The 19,261-nt window shown below is 40.7% G+C and overlaps 1 non-coding gene across 1 annotated transcript; it reads left to right on the forward strand.

Moving 5' to 3' along the window:
* The first annotated feature begins 14,681 nt into the window (after positions 1–14,681).
* LOC141670048 (small nucleolar RNA R71) lies at positions 14,682–14,788 on the forward strand. The gene has a single exon (XR_012554298.1). It is a non-coding gene; the product is annotated as a small nucleolar RNA R71 (small nucleolar RNA).
* The last annotated feature ends 4,473 nt before the right edge of the window (positions 14,789–19,261 follow it).

The following is a 19,261-nucleotide window of genomic DNA, read 5'->3' on the forward strand; positions in this document are numbered from 1 at the left end:
AGACTTCAACGGATGTTCTGTTAAATAGCAGTTGATAGTAACAGTTGACAAAGCAGACAGAGGCACATGGGTTGACAGAGACAACTGAGATGTGGTAGCCTATTTCAGGAACATCAGAAAAAGCAGCCGTTCTACTCTGGTACAGAAAGGCAATATTCAACGGATATTCCAATAATGTACTGGATAGAAATGGAGTAGAAACAAGTGGAGAACTTATTTTTTGTTGTACTTTTATCTTTTTCTACACTTGTAAAAACTTGGTGGTATATAAACCAAGTTGCAGCTAGTAATTAGAAGAGAATTTTTCCAGAGCTGTTTAGAAAAATCTTGAGAGAAAATTCATATAGTTTGTACTAGGACGCAGCTGTGATCAATTTCTTGAATCACAGATTTTCTGAAATACCATCTCTGGTGGAACAACAAATCCACCAGAAAAGTTTTTAAGTTTGTTGTGTTCTTTACATTTGTGTTTGAATATATATCTGTCTGTATTAGCTAAAAGCAATTCATACACACTTGTTTATTTTCACACACATTCTTGAAACTGCTCAAAACTTGAAAATTTTTTGAGATTTACATTCAACCCCCCCCCCTTCTGTAAATCTCATTGTTAGTCCTCTAGGAATAACAATTGGTATCAGAGCAAGCTCTTGACACACATAGAGTTTAAAGATCTTGGAAACTAACAAAGATAAGTAAGAAGGATATTGGAGTAAAGATCCCAGTTCTTGACAAAGACAGTTATCACCACTGAAAGGTGAAAATGCACCTTCATCTTCTCTCCCAAGATGAAGGTTATGTAAACTGCATTGAGAATGGTCCTCACATTCCCCACAAAGTAGCCACAGTTGCTACGGCCACAGTTGCTGTTGGCCAATCCATTTCAAAACCTAGAGCAGAATGGACAATGGAAGACACAGAAGAGGTCCACAAGGATAAGAAGGCTATGAACATTTTGTTTAATGGTCTAGACAAGGATATGTTTGATAATGTGATAAATTGTACAACTGCCAAAGAGGTTTGGGACACAGTTCAGCTACTGTGTGAAGGTATAGAACAAGTAAGAGAGAACAAAATGCAGCTTCTCATTCAACAGTATGAGTATTTTCATTTTGAAGAAAATGAATCTTTAAATGATACATTCAATAGATTCCAAAAGCTGTTGAATGGACTGAAGCTGTATGGTAGAGTGTACCAGGTGAAGGACTCAAATCTTAAATTCTTAAGATCCTTGCCAAAGGAATGGAAACCCATGACTGTCTCCTTGAGAAACTCTCAAGATTATAAGGACTTCACTCTTGAAAGATTATATGGAATTTTGAAGACTTATGAACTAGAGCTGGAACAGGATGAGGTATTGGAGAAGGGGAGAAAGAAAGGAGGTTCAGTTGCCTTGGTAGCTGAAAATGAGAGAGAATGTAGACAAGAGACTGTGAGATCTACATCAAGCTCCAAAGATGGTATAAGAAATCAAGAATCATGCAAGGGAAAAGAAGTAGCTATTGACATTGAGGACAACTCCAGCCAAGATGACTCTGATGGAATTGATGAGCATCTTGCATTTCTGTCCAGGAGATTTGCAAAGATGAAATTTAAGAAAAACACTAGAGCCACTAAACCTCATAAGAACATGGTGGACAAATCCAAGTTCAAGTGTTACAATTGTGGTACAAGTGGACACTTTGCAAGTGAGTGCAGAAAGCCAGCTTCTGAAAAGAAGAAATTTGAACAAGTAGATTACAAAAAGAAATATTTTGATCTGCTCAAGCAAAAGGAGAGGGCTTTCATTACTCAAGAGAAAGACTGGGCAGCTGATGGAGCAGAAGAGGATGAAGATGTGGGATATGTCAACTTGGCTCTCATGGCTGATTCTGAGGAAAATGAAGTTAGTTCATCAAGCAACCAGGTAATCACTACTGATGTAACACAGCTTACTAAAAAAGAGTGCAATGATGCTTTTAATGACATGTCTACTGAATTGTATCATTTGCGTGTGTCTCTTAAATCTCTTGCTAAAGAAAATAGTAGGATTAAAGAGAACAATTTGTTTTTAAGTGATAGAAATGATGTGTTAGAAAATAAGTTGATTGACCTAGAGAAAACTAAGCTGCATTGTATATCTGTTGAAAATGAACTAGCTGAATCTGTTAAGAAAGTAGAAATACTTTCTAAACATTTAGAGAGAGAGCAAGTGGTGATTAAAGCCTGGAAGACATCTAGGGATGTTAGTGCTCAAATTGCCAAGGTCCAAGGAATTGAATCATTTTGTGAGACTGCCTGGGGTAAAAACAAAAAGAAAATGGAATTAATTGATGGTCTGTCAACGGATGTGGAATCAACGGATGATGAAAGTTATCTGTTGAAGGAAGAAAAGGAGCATCCGTTGAAGGTTCCTCAATTAAAATAGGCAGATGTTCCTAAAAGAGAAAATCTAAAGAAACTCAACAAAAAGTTTGGTTCAACTTCCAAGAACTTTGTCAAAGGAGAAGCAAGCACATCCAAAGATGTCAGTAAGGTGAATATAGGGCACATGACCTTAGAACAGTTGAAGAATAGGCTCAAAGTGGTTGAGGATAAAAAGGAAACTAAAAGGAAATCCAGTAGAAATGGGAAGGTAGGGATTAACGAACATAACAATTACACACCTGATAAGTATGCTCCTAGAAAAAGCTGTGTGCATTGTAGTAGTGTTAATCATCTATCTGCTAATTGCAAATCTATTAAGAAAACTCCCATGCCTGTACCCTCTTCCATGCCTAACATGTCTGTATCACCTCTGCATGCTATGCTTGTTATGTCTCAACAGAATCCTTATGCACATTTTGCAAACATGCCATATTTTAACAATCCTTATCTTGTTGCATTTAGTATGCCTCAAATGCCATACAATATGCCTATGTTGAATAACATGTTTGCACAATCCATGCCTTATCATATTCCAAATGTGCTAAATGATTCTGTGACTAACCCTACACCTCAACCAACTACATCTGAGACCAAGGTTGACCTAAAGTTACCTAAGTCTAAAGATGCAGGAGGAATGAAGTCTAGGAGAAAGGCTAACAAGAATGGACCCAAGGAAACTTGGGTACCAAAATCAACTTGATTGATTTTGTTGTGTGTAGGGAAAAAGAAGGAATCTATGGTACTTGGACAATGGCTGTTCAAGACACATGACAGGAGATTTCACCGTGCTCACAGAGTTTAAGGAGAGAGCTGGCCCTAGCATAACCTTTGGAGATGACAGCAAAGGGTTTACTATGGATATGGCTTGATTTCAACAGGGAATGTCATCATTGATGAAGTTGCATTAGTTGATGGTCTCAAGCACAACTTACTGAGCATCAGTCAACTATGTGATAGAGGGAATACAGTTTCCTTCAATTCTGAAGCCTGTGTTGTCACCAGTAAGAAAGACAACAAAGTGGTTCTAACTGGAGTTAGAAAAGGAAATGTGTACTTAGCTGACTTCAACTCTACAGATGTAGAATCTATTACTTGTCTCTTCAGCAAAGCAAGTCCAGTTGAAAGTTGGCTATGGCACAAGAAGCTATCCCATTTGAATTTCAAGACAATGAATGATCTAGTCAAAAAGGACTTAGTTAGAGGAATCCCTCTAGTTGAATTTTCAAAGGATGGTTTGTGTGATGCTTGTCAGAAAGGCAAACAAAGGAAAGCATCATTCAAAAAGAAGCTTGAAACAACAATTGATGAACCATTACAGCTACTACATATGGATTTGTTTGGACCAGTCAATGTATTGTCAATTGCGAGGAAAAGATACTGCTTAGTGATTGTTGATGATTTCTCAAAGTTTTCATGGACTTATTTTCTTGGCTCAAAGGATGAAGCAAGTGAAATCATTATCAATCACATCAGGCAAGTCAATAATCATCCTGACTTGAAGGTTAGGAATATCAGAAGTGATAATGGAACTGAGTTCAAGAATTCAACAATGAGGCTGTTCTGTGAAGAAAATGGAATCATGCATGAGTTCTCAGCTCCAAGAACACCTCAGCAAAATGGGGTAGTTGAAAGAAAGAACAGATCCTTAATTGAAGCTGCTAGAACAATGCTTGAAGAGTCAAAGTTACCAACATATTTCTAGGCTGAAGCTGTTAATTGTGCCTGTTACACTCAGAATATTTCTTTGATCAATCGAGCTAAAGGCATGACTCCTTATCAGTTGTTCAAGAGAAGAAAACCAACTCTAAACTTTCTTCATGTCTTTGGATGTAAATGTTTTATACTGAGGAATCAATCTGACCATAAAGGGAAGTTTGATGCAAAGGCTGATGAAGGGATATTTGTTGGTTACTCAGCTGGAAAATCTTATAGGGTCTACAATCTAAGAACCAACAGTGTTATGGAATCTGTGCATGTTGTGTTTGATGACAAGAAGATTGATGGACTAACAGATGAGGGACACCATGAAAGACTCAAATTTGACAACATTGAGATATTTTGTGATGATAGTGAAGATGAGAATGATGGAGATGACACTTCAAAAGGGATTCAAAACTTGCCCTTGGATAATGCACAAAATACTGCATCCGTTGAAAGTCAGAATTCTGCATCCGTTGATAGAGGCAATGCAGTATCCGTTGAAAGACATAGTGCATCATCCGTTGAAGTACATAATGAGGCATCCGTTGATCATAGTTCATCAACGGATAATCGATTTACATCATCAGTTGATAAAACTCCAAGTTCCCTGCAAAGGACCAACAACTCAGGGGGAGTTTCAACTAATCAACACTCTGTCTCACTTCATGATAATACTGAGGCCACCTCATCTAGAGCACATCTTCCACCTCAAAGGAAATGGACCAAGAATCATCCCTTTGAACTGATCATTGGTGATGCATCATCTAAAGTGCAAACAAGAAGAGCTACTCAAGATGAATGTCTGTATAGTAGCTTTCTATCTCAGGAGGAACCTAAGAAAGTGGAAGAAGCTTTATTGGATCCAGATTGGGTATTAGCTATGCAGGAAGAGCTGAACCAATTTGAGAGAAACAAAGTTTGGAAGCTGGTACCCAAACCAAAGAACAAGAGTCCTATTGACACAAAATGGGTATTCAGAAATAAGATGGATGAAAATGGCATTATCATAAGGAATAAAGCTAGATTGGTTGCCAAGGGCTACTCTCAACAAGAGGGAATAGATTTTGATGAGACATATGCTCCTGTTGCAAGACTTGAAGCCATCAGAATTTTTCTAGCCTATGCAGCCCATGCCAATTTCAAAGTCTATCAAATGGATGTCAAGAATGCATTTCTGAATGGGGAATTGGAGGAAGAAGTTTATGTAAGCCAACCTCCAGGGTTTGAAGATCCAAATTTTCCAGACTATGTGTATTATCTGTTGAAAGCACTCTATGGACTGAAGCAAGCACCTAGAGCCTGGTATGAAACATTATCTAAATTCCTTTTGGAAAATCACTTCACTAGAGGTACTGTTGTAAAACTCTCTTCTTTAGGAATGTTAATGGCTCTAGTATACTTGTTCAAATTTATGTAGATGACATAATATTTGGCTCTAAAGATGATAAACTTTGTAAAAAGTTTGCTAAGCTAATGCAAAGTAAATATGAAATGAGCCTAATGGGAGAACTAACCTATTTTCTTGGTTTACAAGTTAAACAGGTTAGTGATGGAATTTTCATTAGTCAAACTAAATATATTCATGATCTTTTAAAGAAGTTTGACTTAATGGAATGCTCATCTGCAAAAACTCTCATGGCCACTGCCACCAAACTTGAATTAAACAAGGCTGAAAGGTCTGTGGACATTACAAGCTATAGAGGCATGGTTGGTTCACTTTTATATTTAACTGCTAGTAGACCAGATATAATGTTTTCTACATGTCTGTGTGCTAGATTTCAAGCTGATCCTAGGGAGTCTCACTTAATTGCTATCAAGAGGATTTTCAGATATCTCAAGGGTACACCAAATTTAGGTATTTGGTATCCTAGAGAATCTGGCTTTGATCTAATTGGTTATTCAGATGCAGACTATGCAGGTTGCAAAATAGACAGGAAAAGTACAACAGGCTCCTGCCAATTCCTAGGAAACAAGCTTGTATCATGGTTTAGCAAGAAGCAAAATTCAGTCTCTACTTCTACAGCTGAGGCTGAATACATTGCTGCAGGAAGTTGTTGCTCTCAAGTGTTATGGATGAGGAATCAACTCCTTGATTATGGACTTCATGTTGATAGAATTCCTATCTTTTGTGACAACACAAGTGCCATAGCCATAACAAAGAATCATGTGCAGCACTCAAGGACCAAGCACATTGATATCAAGTACCACTTCATTAGGGAGCATGTCATGAATGGTACAGTGGAACTACATTTTGTTCCAAGTGAGCAACAAATTGCAGACATATTTACCAAGCCACTTGATGAATCAACATTCACAAGATTGGTAAGTGAGCTAGGTATGCTTAATTACTCTTAAAATTCATGTCCTTATTGCAATTTGAATTGAAGCCTGAAATGTGTTTGTTGCTAGAACAAAGTTGACTTTTAACACAGATTATTCCATCAACGGATGTTCCCTAACCGTTGAAAGTTAAAATTGTTCTATCAACGGATGTTCATTATCCGTTGAAAGACATATTCATTTCTGGAATTTTTATCCGTCAACGGATAAAACTGTAGTGCTTTTCAACGGATGACAGTTTACTTTATCCGTTGAAATGACACATCAGTCGATTCAAGTGTTTCACAGCCGTTGATTCTATTTTCTTAACCGTTGATACTCATACAGCTGTATGTATTTATTTTAAAGGTAGTTTTTAGAATACTTATAGTTTATTCTTAAATGGTTGTAATTCACTTACATATATTAATTGTTTAATCTTTTATTTATGCTTTTTAATTTGAGAAAGTATATAAGCCCTTTTGATTTTTCATTTTTACTTTACGCTTTCTTGAAATTTCAAAGCATTTACCATTTTCTCTCTGCAAAACCTTCAATCTATTCTCTGCAATTTCTACTCACAACAATGGCACCGGTAGTAAAGATTATGTCTCAATCTGGGTTCATCTATGAGAAGAACAATTTCATAGCTTTGGTAGAAAAGAATGAAGCCCACTCAGATTATCACAAAGTGATGGACTTCATCAAAAACTGTAAACTTAGCTATGTAATGCTGGAAGCCCCAACGATTTACTGTGAAGTAGTTGAGGAGATTTAGACAACTGCTGAGTTCAACTCCATAGATATGACCATCTCCTTCACTCTCAAAGGTAAAAATCACTGTATTAACTGTGATGATTTACAAGCATGTTTTAAATTACCTGAGAACAATGCCATAATACCACACACTGATAATGATGTATCCAGCATGTTAGATTCCACAGGTTATTCTCTTAACTCTGCTAGTTTAGGGAGTATTAAAAGAAAAGGCCTTAGGAAAGAATGGAGTTTTCTTGGGGATGCCTTTATCAAGGTTTTCTCTGGGAAAATTAGTAATTTTGATGCCATAACTTCATCTCTTGTTAATATGCTCTATATGCTTGTTTCTGATAGGTATTTTAATTTTAGCAATTATGTCATGCTAGAATTGGGTACTAGATTAGGTAACAAAGCTAATAGACCTAATAACATCTATTATGCTAGATTCTTTATGTTATTGGCTAACCATGTTGCTGAAGGTTTGGTCATAACCAATGAGAATAATAAACTCAAGTGTTGGGCACAAGAGAAAAGAGTTCTTGCAGATTTATTGAGAATGGATCTCAACAGCAGTGTGCCATTGGTATATTTACCAATCATGAATGCACCTCAGGTAAGTGAGGTAACTGCTTCTTAAACTCCTACTACTCCCAACCCTACTATTTCTTTATCTTCTAGTGTGGCCATGGAATCTGTGACAATGCCCCAACAGATTCCTACCAAGGTCACCAAAACTAAAATTTCAAAATCAAAGACAAAGAAAACCACCTCTGTTGTTTCTCAAAAGACAACAGTTGTAACACCTACCATTAACTCTGAGGGGAGTGAACAGGGTGTGAGTGGTGAGGGGAGGGGTGAACATCAAGAAAACCCCCAGGATAAGGAAGGAGAGATAAGTGCTTCCCAAGCTAGCCAAGCCACAGTTTCTCAAAAAGTTGTGGTGGTTGAAAAGGTTTCTAGCACATCCCTAGCTGCATCCTCCCAAAAGGATGTAACTATTGAAAATAGTTCCCAACCATGAACACAGAACAAAAGAGGGAGGGACACTGAAGCCAAACATTCACCAACAAAAGCTTTTACTAGAAGAAAGAGGGCTAGAACCCAATCTTCTACACAGGGTGCACACACTGCACAAATACATCCATCTGTATCTATGCCTTCTCAAACTCAGTTTGATGTGGCTCCAACAAATATGGAGTCACAGCCCCATTCTCTCACATTTGACACACATCAATCACCAAATACTTCATCACCATCTCTGGATGTGGACATGTTATTCCCATCAATTCCTGATTCTCCCTCTTTACAACTCAGGGAGGAGCCCCACTCAAATACAGGTGATCATCATCTTTTAGATGATTTGTTGGATCACCCGCAAATTCTTTCAGATGTAATTGAAGGATCTGTGTCACCAAAACTCAAATCAATCCACACAGATTCAACAGTTATGTCACTTTCAATTTCTACTTTTTTTCTTTCTTCAACGGATATCACTCATCCGTTGACAAGTGGTTGTTCTTCAATGGATAAGCTTAACATCAATTATCCGTTGATACCATCAGTTTCACCTTCAACGGCTATTCCACATTCGTTGATAGTCTCTACACACACAACTGAAACAATTCCAAGTGTAGAAGACATGATTACTATACAATCACTTTTAGGACTGAGGGAAGGGAGTGATAATTTGAGTGAGAGGTTGGGTTGCTCCCAGGCAAAAGGAGAGATTGAGAGCTCAAATATGCATGCTATTTCTTCCAACATGGCAAAAGTAAGTGAGAGGAGTACCACCTTAGTAGGTGAAGGTGAGGGTGTGAGGGGTGTGAGCCAGGGGGAGCCCCTGATGCAAGAAAATATAGAAAATGAGAGAAAGGCAGGTACAGAAGATATAAGGGTGAATCCAGCCATTGCTAGTGAGTCAATGATTGTGGATGATGCTGAAAAGGAAAGACAATTTCAGCAATATTACAAAGCTGTAATTGATAACATTTCCTTGGATGCTGACACTTTTACTCATCATGTGTCAGCCTATCAAGTGTTGGCTGCTCAAGGCAATGAGGAGGCAGAAAAGACACTACATCTAGTACATACAACAGAATCTCTTCAAAGAGATAAAGTTGCTATCAACAAGATGCCTTCTACAGCTGGTGAGCCATCTGAGGAATTTGGAGTAAATTCTGATGATGATGACTCTGTTTCTTTTGATGGAAGCATGAACTTAGGGGGAGATGAAGGCCCTAGTTCTATTCCAAATTTACCTGAATGGGCCTTGACAAAGGAGTCTACACCAGGACAATTCAATGTCTCCTTAGTCAAACAAATCAGTTCTATCCAACAGGCCATTCAGAAAACTTCACATGCTGGTACTAAGGCAATCCTTAAAGCTCACCTGGACTCACTGCATCTCATGAAGTTGCAGCAATTAAGACAGAATCTGAGTGTGGATGAACTCAAAAAGGATATTGCTGACTTGAAATCCCACAATTCTGAAAAGTTGGATTCAGTCATGCCCTATGGTACAATGCAAGACTTATTGCTGAGATTGAAAAAGGAATCAAATACTGAAAAGAGGCTGGCCAAGTTGGAAGACAGAGTTCAAGTTGTTGAAAACTCTGTGGCCACCATTCTTCACAACCAACAATCTCAAACAAGTCTACTTATGCAGCTGGAAAAGGCACAAGGCTTGACCCCTCTCCTTGATGATAACAAAAAGGGGGAGAATAAAAGGGAAGGGGAAGGAGAGCCATCAACAAAAGTCCAAATATATAAAGTGCTAGTTTCTGCCATCACTACTTCTCCAATAATTCAAATTAAAGGAAAGCTTGATGGAATTGATCTAATCCAGCTAGCAGCAGCTGAAATTCAAGTGAAAGAGCAATGGAGGAGAATTGATGAAAGGGTGCAACAGGTGTTTGGCTCTACACAAGATAAATCACTATCTGTGAAACATAGCACAAAGGTTGAACCAATCATTATGGAGCACAATCCATAAAGGAGGAATAAGGTTGGAGAGACTTCTTCCAAGAATCTAAAACCTATGGTTCTCAAGCCCAACACTAGATCCAGCAAGGACTCTACAAAGAACCCCCTAAACTTTGCTCAGATGAAAGAAGTGGACTTTCCTCTTCCAAAGCCTGATGAAGACAAAGTTTTGGGTGCTAATATCATAAAGCACAAGGAGACCAAGGATATAGTTGAAAGAATGAACATGGCCATTATCTTTAGAGAGGGAAAGAGTATCTGTGTGATGCAAGGACATCCCAAATTTCCAAAAGCCAAGAGGGAAGAAACCAAAAGGTTGAAGGAAGAAGCTGAAAAACTAAAGGCTGACAAAAGAGCACAGGCAAAGCTTGAAAAACAGCTAAAGTCAAGTCAAGTTGAAGAGAAGCAAGGGATTGAAGTCAGGGGTGAAGACAAGATTGCAAACTTAGATGAGGTTTTTGGGAGTATATTTAGTGAAAGTATGGAGGAAAAAGAGCAATGGAAGAAAGGAAACAGAAGAAAGGCTAAGGCACAAAGAAGGAGTGAAGATAACACTGAAGAAACCAAATCAATATCTAAACCACTACCTTCCATTCCTGAACCCTTTGTTGCTGATCCCACCATAAATATCCATGGTGAACCAATCATCCCTAAAGAGGAACCCATTGATTGGGACACCATCAAATTGCCTACCTTCTTAACCACTCCTCCACTACCAAAGAAACAGAAAAGAAAATCCAAATCTACACCTCCCCTAACCTCTAAGAAATTCACTCAAAAACATAAACCTAAGCCTAAGCCACCTATCTCTAAGGATGATTATGTTCACATTTGTGAGATAAAAGAATGCTCAGATATTGAGCTCTATCTGGATGAACTGGAAGATGTAAGGGGAATCGATGCCTACAGACATCTGCCAGAAAGGCTAGTGTTCAGATACAAGGGCAACAAAAGTGAAAGAACCTGGCCACTTCAAAGAATTCTAAATGAGGGCTACTCTACCTTGATCAGAATACACTCAGCTATAAAAAGGGATACTGGTTTCACCAGAATTGCAAAGACTGAGATTCTTAACAAGGTTGCCAGCATAATGAAAACGTGGAGGGAACCAAATTCACTGCCCAGAACATTATTCATCCCAGAGCATGGAATTATAATTCATAAAACACCTCATTGGTTGATGGAGTTCAGAGATGATAAAGGAGTCAGAAGATTTTTCAGACTTGAAGACCAACTCAAGATTGCCAGCAATGAAACTCTCAAGGAAATGCAATCTAAGTTGGATATCAGTGATGAAGATGAAGCTGAATTCTACAGACAACTCCAACTTCAAATTGAGGAAAATGACAGAGGGCAAGGAAAGAAAACAAGGGATCAAAGGAAAAGGAAATGATTTGCTCATGCTAGAGGAGCACCCTTGGAAATGCTGTAATTCTTCAATTCCATCATAGTACATACATTTTTGCAGCACTTTTGAATTTCTACTTAGTTTCAATTCACATATGTGTTAAGTGTTTTGTTATCATCAAGTTAACCCTGAATTTATGCCTATAATTCTTATAGACATAAATAGGGGGAGATTGTTGGGAATATATGTGCATTAGTTTGATGATATGTTTAACAAAACACTTAAGTAGAAGTCTAGTGTTTGTAGCCTCAACGGATAAGACCACTTTGGCTATCCGTTGATGGTGTAGCTTTACTTAGAAATAAGTCTAGTTTTGTAGCACATTTCAGTCTCTGTATTTGAGATATAATTCTTAGAAGTTGAGGGAAATTATAAGTCATGTTGACTACTAGAGGATATGCAAATAGGAAGGCCAATTGTAAATATTTCATGCTTGTAATTTTGTATAAATGAAGTGGTATCAACGGATAACTTAAAGACCTTCAACGGATGAGAAACAAAGCTTCAATGGATGTCTCTAAAGCTTCAATGGATAACATCCTTCAATGGATGAGTGCATCAACGGATAGAGCTTCAACTGCTAACACATCAACGGATAAAGCCATCAACGGATGAAGGCTTCAACGGATGTTCGGTTAAATAGCAGTTGATAGTAACAGTTGACAAAGCAGACAGAGGCACATGGGTTGACAGAGACAACTGAGATATGGTAGCCTATTTCAGGAACATCAGAAAAAGCAGCCGTTCTACTCTGGTACAGAAAGGCAATATTCAACGGATATTCCAATAATGTACTGGATAGAAATGGAGTAGAAACAAGTGGAGAACTTATTTTTTATTGTACTTTTATCTTTGTCTACACTTGTAAAAACTTGGTGGTATATAAACCAAGTTGCAGCTAGTAATTAGAAGAGAATTTTTCCAGAGCTGTTTAGAAAAATCTTGAGAGAAAATTCATCTAGTTTGTACTAGGACGCAGCTGTGATCAATTTCTTGAATCACGGATTTTCTGAAATACCATCTCTGGTGGAACAACAAATCCACCAGAAAAGTTTTTAAGTTTGTTGTGTTCTTTACATTTGTGTTTGAATATATATCTGTCTGTATTAGCTAAAAGCAATTCATACACACTTGTTAATTTTCACACACATTCTTGAAACTGCTCAAAACTTGAAAAAGTTTTGAGATTTACATTCAACCCCCCCCCCTTCTGTAAATCTCATTGTTAGTCCTCTAGGAATAACATGTCCAAGTAAAGGTTTAAGCTCAAGAGTAAGAGCTTCTTCAATAGATGGCTTGAGGCATTTCGGAGAACTTTTCAACTCCTCTAATCCAAGAGATTCAAAACGCATATCCATCTTTCGCTTCCAGGGAGAAGCATTCAAATATTGCAAGTGCTCTTCGCCCTCGTCATCTTCACTATCAGAATTCCCCAATAAGGCCTTCTCTAAGGCATCGGACCTTAGCAAACGATCGAATTCATTATTAACCACAGTATCGACCATTTCCACCTTAAAACACTCCTCATTTTCTGTAGGGAATTTCATGGCATTGAACACATTAAAAGTCACATCCTGATCCATCACTCCCATAGTAAGCTCACCTTTCTACACATCTATTAAGGTTCGGCCAGTAGCCAAGAAAGGTCTTTCCAAGATTATGGGAATTTTTTTTATCCTACTCAAAATCAAGAATTACAAAATCAGCAGGGAAAATGAGTTTATCCACCTTGACCAAGACATCCTCCACAATACCTCGCGGATATGTAATAGAACGATCGGCCAACTGCAAAGTCATGTATGTAGGCTTTGGATCAGGCAAGTCCAACTTTTTGAAGATTGACAATGGCATCAGATTGATGCTAGCTCCCAAGTCGCATAGACATTTATCAAATGACACATTTCCAATGGTGCAAGGAATAGTGAAGCTTCCAGGATCTTTAAGCTTCGGAGGCAATTTTTGTTGCAGCACAGCACTACATTCCTCTGTGAGAGCAATAGTCTCTAAGTCATCAAGCTTCACCTTTCTGGAGAGAATACCTTTCATGAATTTCGCGTAACTAGGCATCTGTTCAAGAGCTTCAGCGAAAGGTATGTTAATGTGAAGTTTCTTGAACACCTCCAAAAACTTCGCAAACTGCTTATCTAGTTTCTTCTTCTGCAGCCTCTTAGGAAAAGGAGGTGGAGGATAGATCTATTTCTCCCCTGTATTAACCTCAGGAGGAGTGTGCTCAACAATAGTCTTCCTTGGTTCCACTTAGGCTTCCTTCTGCACTTCTTCTTCATCAGCCTCCAATTCAGCAATGGGAGTTTTAGCTACTTCAGGATTCGCAACCTTACCAGACCTCAATGTGATTGCTTTAACATGCTCCTGTGATTCTTTCTTGCCTGGCACTTCAGTGTCACTCGGAAGCGTGCCAGGTTAACGATTTAGTAATGCATTCGTAATTTACCCAATCTGATTTTCCAAGGTCTTGATAGAGACGGTTTGGCTCTTGCACATGAGTCTCAACTCCTCCAATTCAGATTTTTCATTAGCTTGAGGTAACTGCTGAAGTTGAAGTTGTTGCTTCGGGACATACTGTGGTTGCTGAAAACCAGGAGGGTGATACTGTCTTGCTGCATAAGGTTGATAAGATTGCTGCACTGCATTCTGACTGTTGCTTCAGCTGAAGTTATGATGATTGCGGTTGTTTGGATGATAAGTGGTTGGAGCTTGTTGTTGTGATTTCTGAAAGTTGCTCACAAATTGAGCTGATTCGCTAGAAATAGCGCACTGCTCAGTTTCATGTGCTCCCGCACAAAGTTCACAAACGTTAGTAATCTGATTAACCCCATAATTAGCCAAAGAGTCCACTTTCATCGTTAAAGCTTGAAGTTGAGCAGCTATAGCAAAAGCTTGATCCACTTCCAGAATTCCTGCTACCTTTCCTTGCAACATTCTTTGCGTAGGATTTTGGTATTCATTGGCTGCCATTAGCTCAATCAACTCATAAGCTTCATTATAGCTTTTAGCCCATAAGGCTCCACTAGATGCTGCATCAAGCATAGGTCTAGAGTGTGCACCTAGACCATTGTAGAAACAGTTTATAATCATCCAATCAAGCATGTCGTGGTATGGGCACTTCCTTAGCATCTCCTTGTATCGATCCCAAGCCTCACACAGAGATTCACCAGTTTGCTGAGCAAACTGAGTAAGAGCATTCCTGATTATAGCAGTCTTCGCCATAGGAAAGAATTTAGTGAGAAAATTTTGAGCAAGATCCTCCCAATTGGTGATAGACCCTGGTGGTAGAGAATGTAACCAACACTTCGCTTTGTCCCTTAGAGAGAATGGGAATAGTCACATCTTGATAGCATCTTCAGACACATCATTGAACTTGAAAGTGTCACAAATCTCGATAAAATCCCTGATTGCATGTTTGGGTCTTCAGTAGGATTACCCCCAAACTGAACTGAGTTCTATATCATCTGGATCGTGCTCAACTTGATCTCAAAAGTGTTAGCCTTGATGGTTCGCCTGATGATGCTTGACTGAATGTCATTGATCTTAGGCTTAGAAAAGTCCATTAAAGCCTTAGAATTATCTACTTGATTCGCCATCTCTAATAAAGGCCGTTCTTCGATTTTCTCTTCTTCAGCTACTTTCTCTTCATCCTCAAAATCTTCCCTACGATCCCCTACAACTTCTTCCTCGTCTTTTTCCAGAATTCTCCTACGAACTCGTGAATGCGTTTGCATAAACGATCGCTAGATTACCTGAAATACAACAAGAAAAAAAGTATGTAAGTAACAATGTCCGAGTCAATGAACTTTAACGATCACTGATGACAAACACATAAACTAAAAGTTAACACTGCATTCCCCGGCAGCGGCGCCAAAAACTTGTTAGGGCTAAACACGCGCTAATAATTCATGCAAGTATACGCGTTCGCAAGTAATATAGAATCTTTTCTAGTTCATTCCCACAGAGACTTAGTGTTGGTTAATGTTATAGGGAGAATTTCGTATAACAGTGTTATGGAGGTTGATGGGTAAAACAAGGATCAAGGGTGGTGTTTGAGGGCGGAAGAAGGTTGTTTGGTGGTGGTTGAGCTTGTATGTTGACTCCTCAAGAAAGAATAGGGTTTATTATTCTCTATCAAGTGTCGACTCATGTCTCATACAAGTGCCTATGTACCCTATTTATAGGGATCAAGCCTCACGTAGTTCTTGGGGAACAAGTCGCATAGGCTAGGGTTAGGGTTCTCCAACCCGTGCAGCCCAAGCCCACGATAAAGTCAGGCCTTCAGCCAATTAGTCACGTAAATCTCGACCGGCTCCACACGCTTCCTATAATCTCACGGCATCTCTATATCTCTTCCCATAATTATAGGAATAACCCGTGTCGGCCCCGAAATTTATGAGCAACTCAGTCATCTATGAGCCACTTTCCATATCGAACACAAAGTCTTCTAATACGGGCCGGCCTAGCGGCCTCGGCCCGCACCGCCTTCCTTTTTAACCAATAAATACAATGTTACCTTTGATTTCATAAGATGTGGGCTCATGGGCCAAACCCGCGTGTGGGCACATGAGCCCAGCCCGCGTGTGGGCAATCGAGCCCAGCTCGCGTGTGGGCAACCGAGCCCAGCTCGCGTGTGGGCAACCAAGCCCAGCTCGCGTGAAGTCATCTGAGCCCACCTCGCGTGTTATCATCTGAGCCCACCTTGCATGTTATCATCTGAGCCCACCTCGCATGTGGACACCTAAGCCCATCTCGCGTGAAGGCACCTGAGTCCACCTCGCGTGGGCACAACTGAGCCCAGCTCGCATATGAGAGCCCAGATGGCAAATATGAGCCCAGCTCGCATGTGTGATCCCCGCTCCCATGTGTGAGCCCAGCTCGCATGTGTGAGCCCAGCCCACATGTGTTGGCCCAAGTCATATTAATCCATGGTTCTAGCCCATACACGAGAGTCCAGCTTCTCAATGTACTTATAGGGACCTGTTTAGGGCCCATGGCCGAAAGCGGGCATAATAACTACCCCCTAAAATTCCTGGTCGCATCTTGAGGCTAGGAATTTTCTAGTCTTCTATGGCCTCGCAGGTGCGAGCCCACCAGACCGCACCAAGCTGCCTCGCGTGCTTCGCCTCGCATGCCTTTTATCCATCGTGCATTCTGAACGCATGACAGCTGTTGGACAGCTGGCGTGGGGATTTGTGTCCACCTCTAAGATGGTGACACGTGTCGCTTCCCCTTTCTCTCTCCTATCCCCTATAAATATGTGGGATTCTCATTTCATTTCTCACATTTCCAAGAACACTTCTCGAACTGCTGCTCATTTTGCTCAAGGATCTACCACGGCAAAAACTATCATCACCACAAGAACCGTCTACCGGCGGCGATACTCTCCAGGCACAGATTCATCAGGATCTTCATACACGTCTCCAACAGGTACCCCTTGATTCGAGCCCGCATAAATTCATACTTAGTCATTCAACTCGAGCACACACCACTTATTTGATGCGAGCTCCCACACACTCACAACATGCGATGCGAGCTCACACATTCTCTTACGACTCAATGCGATCACACACAATCACGATATGCGATGCGAGCCCATATACTCGCTTAGATACTTAGGTGCGATCCCGTGTGAGATGTGAGGACACTTAGGTGCGATCCCATACTTGTTTTTATCTTCTTTTTTAGGGTCACACACTAATTTTCACCATCTTTTACAGATGTCGAGTGCGTCTCCAACTCGCTCTTATGGATCGTCTCGCTCTTCCTCGAGCCCGGCTCGCACCTCTGCTAGCCCGGTTTATTCTTCAGCCACTCCGTCTCCATTGAATCAATATCCACCCGAGCAGCGAGGCTTAAAGGGCTTCCAACGCGAGCTGACTTCTCTTTCTGGTCGTCTTAGCCAACCCATTCCTCCTGGCTCTGCTATCACCCCTCAAGGGGCATTAAACATTGCCAGAGTTGAGAACTCGATGCGAGCAGCTGGCTCTGGCTCGCTGGATATTCATCTCGACCCCAATCCTGAAGATTATACCAGGGAGAAAAATATATACGATTGGAGAAACAGGCCTATGGATCTCTCCAACATTCCAGCTTCTCTTGGAGTGGAGGAGCTGCTAAGTCGCGAGCCTGCTCCCCTTGATAAGGAGCGAGCTAAGGAGATTTTAAGAGAGATGGTCGAAGAGAGGGCAACCCGCCTGAGACAAGCTACAGCTAACAACCTCGACCCCATTCACCTTGACTCAGAATCAACTGGTAGCGACCTGGGGAGTGCATACTATGACACCAGGAAGAAAGGAAAAGAGCCCGTAGCTGCTGAATACCCCATCTTGGGGCTCGAGGGTGAAGAGGACGGCTCGCATTGGTCCTATGACTCTCCTCAGAGCGAGGAGGTGGCAGATGTTACAAGTCAGTACAAGATTTGTAACTATAACTACGTCCCCGCGGCCTCTCCTGGGCCTTATGTGCCTCCTGTCCAGCCCGAGCTCGAGGGTGAAATTATTTTCAAAAGGCAGATCATTCCTGATGGGGAGGAGAGCTCAACTGCCAACGAGGAGGTTAAGGTGCTCGCTTGCCGCGACCTGCCCACCTCGCTGACTCAGAAACATCTGGCTGAGCACATTGAGCAGTTTCAGCTCGAGGGCCATGTTGTCTTGCCCCTACCTCATATGAGATGCTATAGATTCAATCACCTGGAGAATGGAGGCAGGGTGCCTCGCATGGTTTTGTCCACCTTCCTACTAAGGCTGGGAATCTCCTCTCCTCTTCATCCCTTCATCAAAGATGTTTGCGAGTACTACCAGCTCGCACCCCTTCAGATCAATCCAAACGGATACCGGGCCGCCCTCGCACTGTACATCATGTACCACAAATGCGGGCACCCTTCTCTCACCGCGAGGCAGCTGGGTTACTTCCTCCATTTGAAGCATTCTCCCAATGACTTTGGTTATTTCTACTTCTCTGTCTGGCCGTGCTTCAACAAAAAGAACTTCATCCACAACGGGCCGAGCAACTCAGGGAAGTGGAAGAGCCCTTACTTCTATATCCACGAGGTGCCTCGAGTCCAGACCCATTTTTATTATAATCCATGTAAGTTTTCCCTGGCCGCTCTCGTCTCTTCTACCATAATTCTTTCCTTTTAACAAGAAATATTTCTTCTTTTATCTCCAGCCACCCCGCCTCGCACTATCCTTGTGGGTCAAGAAAAAATAAACGCGGACAGCCTTCTAAATCTTCCTAAGGCTGACCGGGACATCCGAAAACTCATAACGACCTCAAATCTGGTCGCATGTGGTTTTTTAAAGGAGGGAGTGAGGCTGGCTCCTCAGAAGAAATCTAAGAAGAGAACCAGAAAGGGTAAGAATATCGGGCCCGCACGTGCGGGCCTGTCTGCTCGCATGCGCGAGCTCATATGCACGCGTGTTCACATTTCCTGCATGCATCTCACTTCACATCACACTTTAATTTTCCGTATTTTTTACCTGTTCGCATCATTTCTTTCCATTGCATCTTACTGCGACTAATCTATTGCTTTGTTGTTTTCTTTTTCAGAAATGACCATCTCCCCTATCCCCTTTGTGACGCCCTCCAAACCCGGGTCAGAAGTTTGGGGTCCACACACACACACCTTAATTATAACCTGCTTATAAAGATAATAATAATATGCAATGACCCTACTTA

The sequence above is a fragment of the Apium graveolens genome, chromosome 6 (assembly GCF_009905375.1).
Source record: "Apium graveolens cultivar Ventura chromosome 6, ASM990537v1, whole genome shotgun sequence".
NCBI classification, from domain to species: Eukaryota; Viridiplantae; Streptophyta; class Magnoliopsida; order Apiales; family Apiaceae; genus Apium; species Apium graveolens.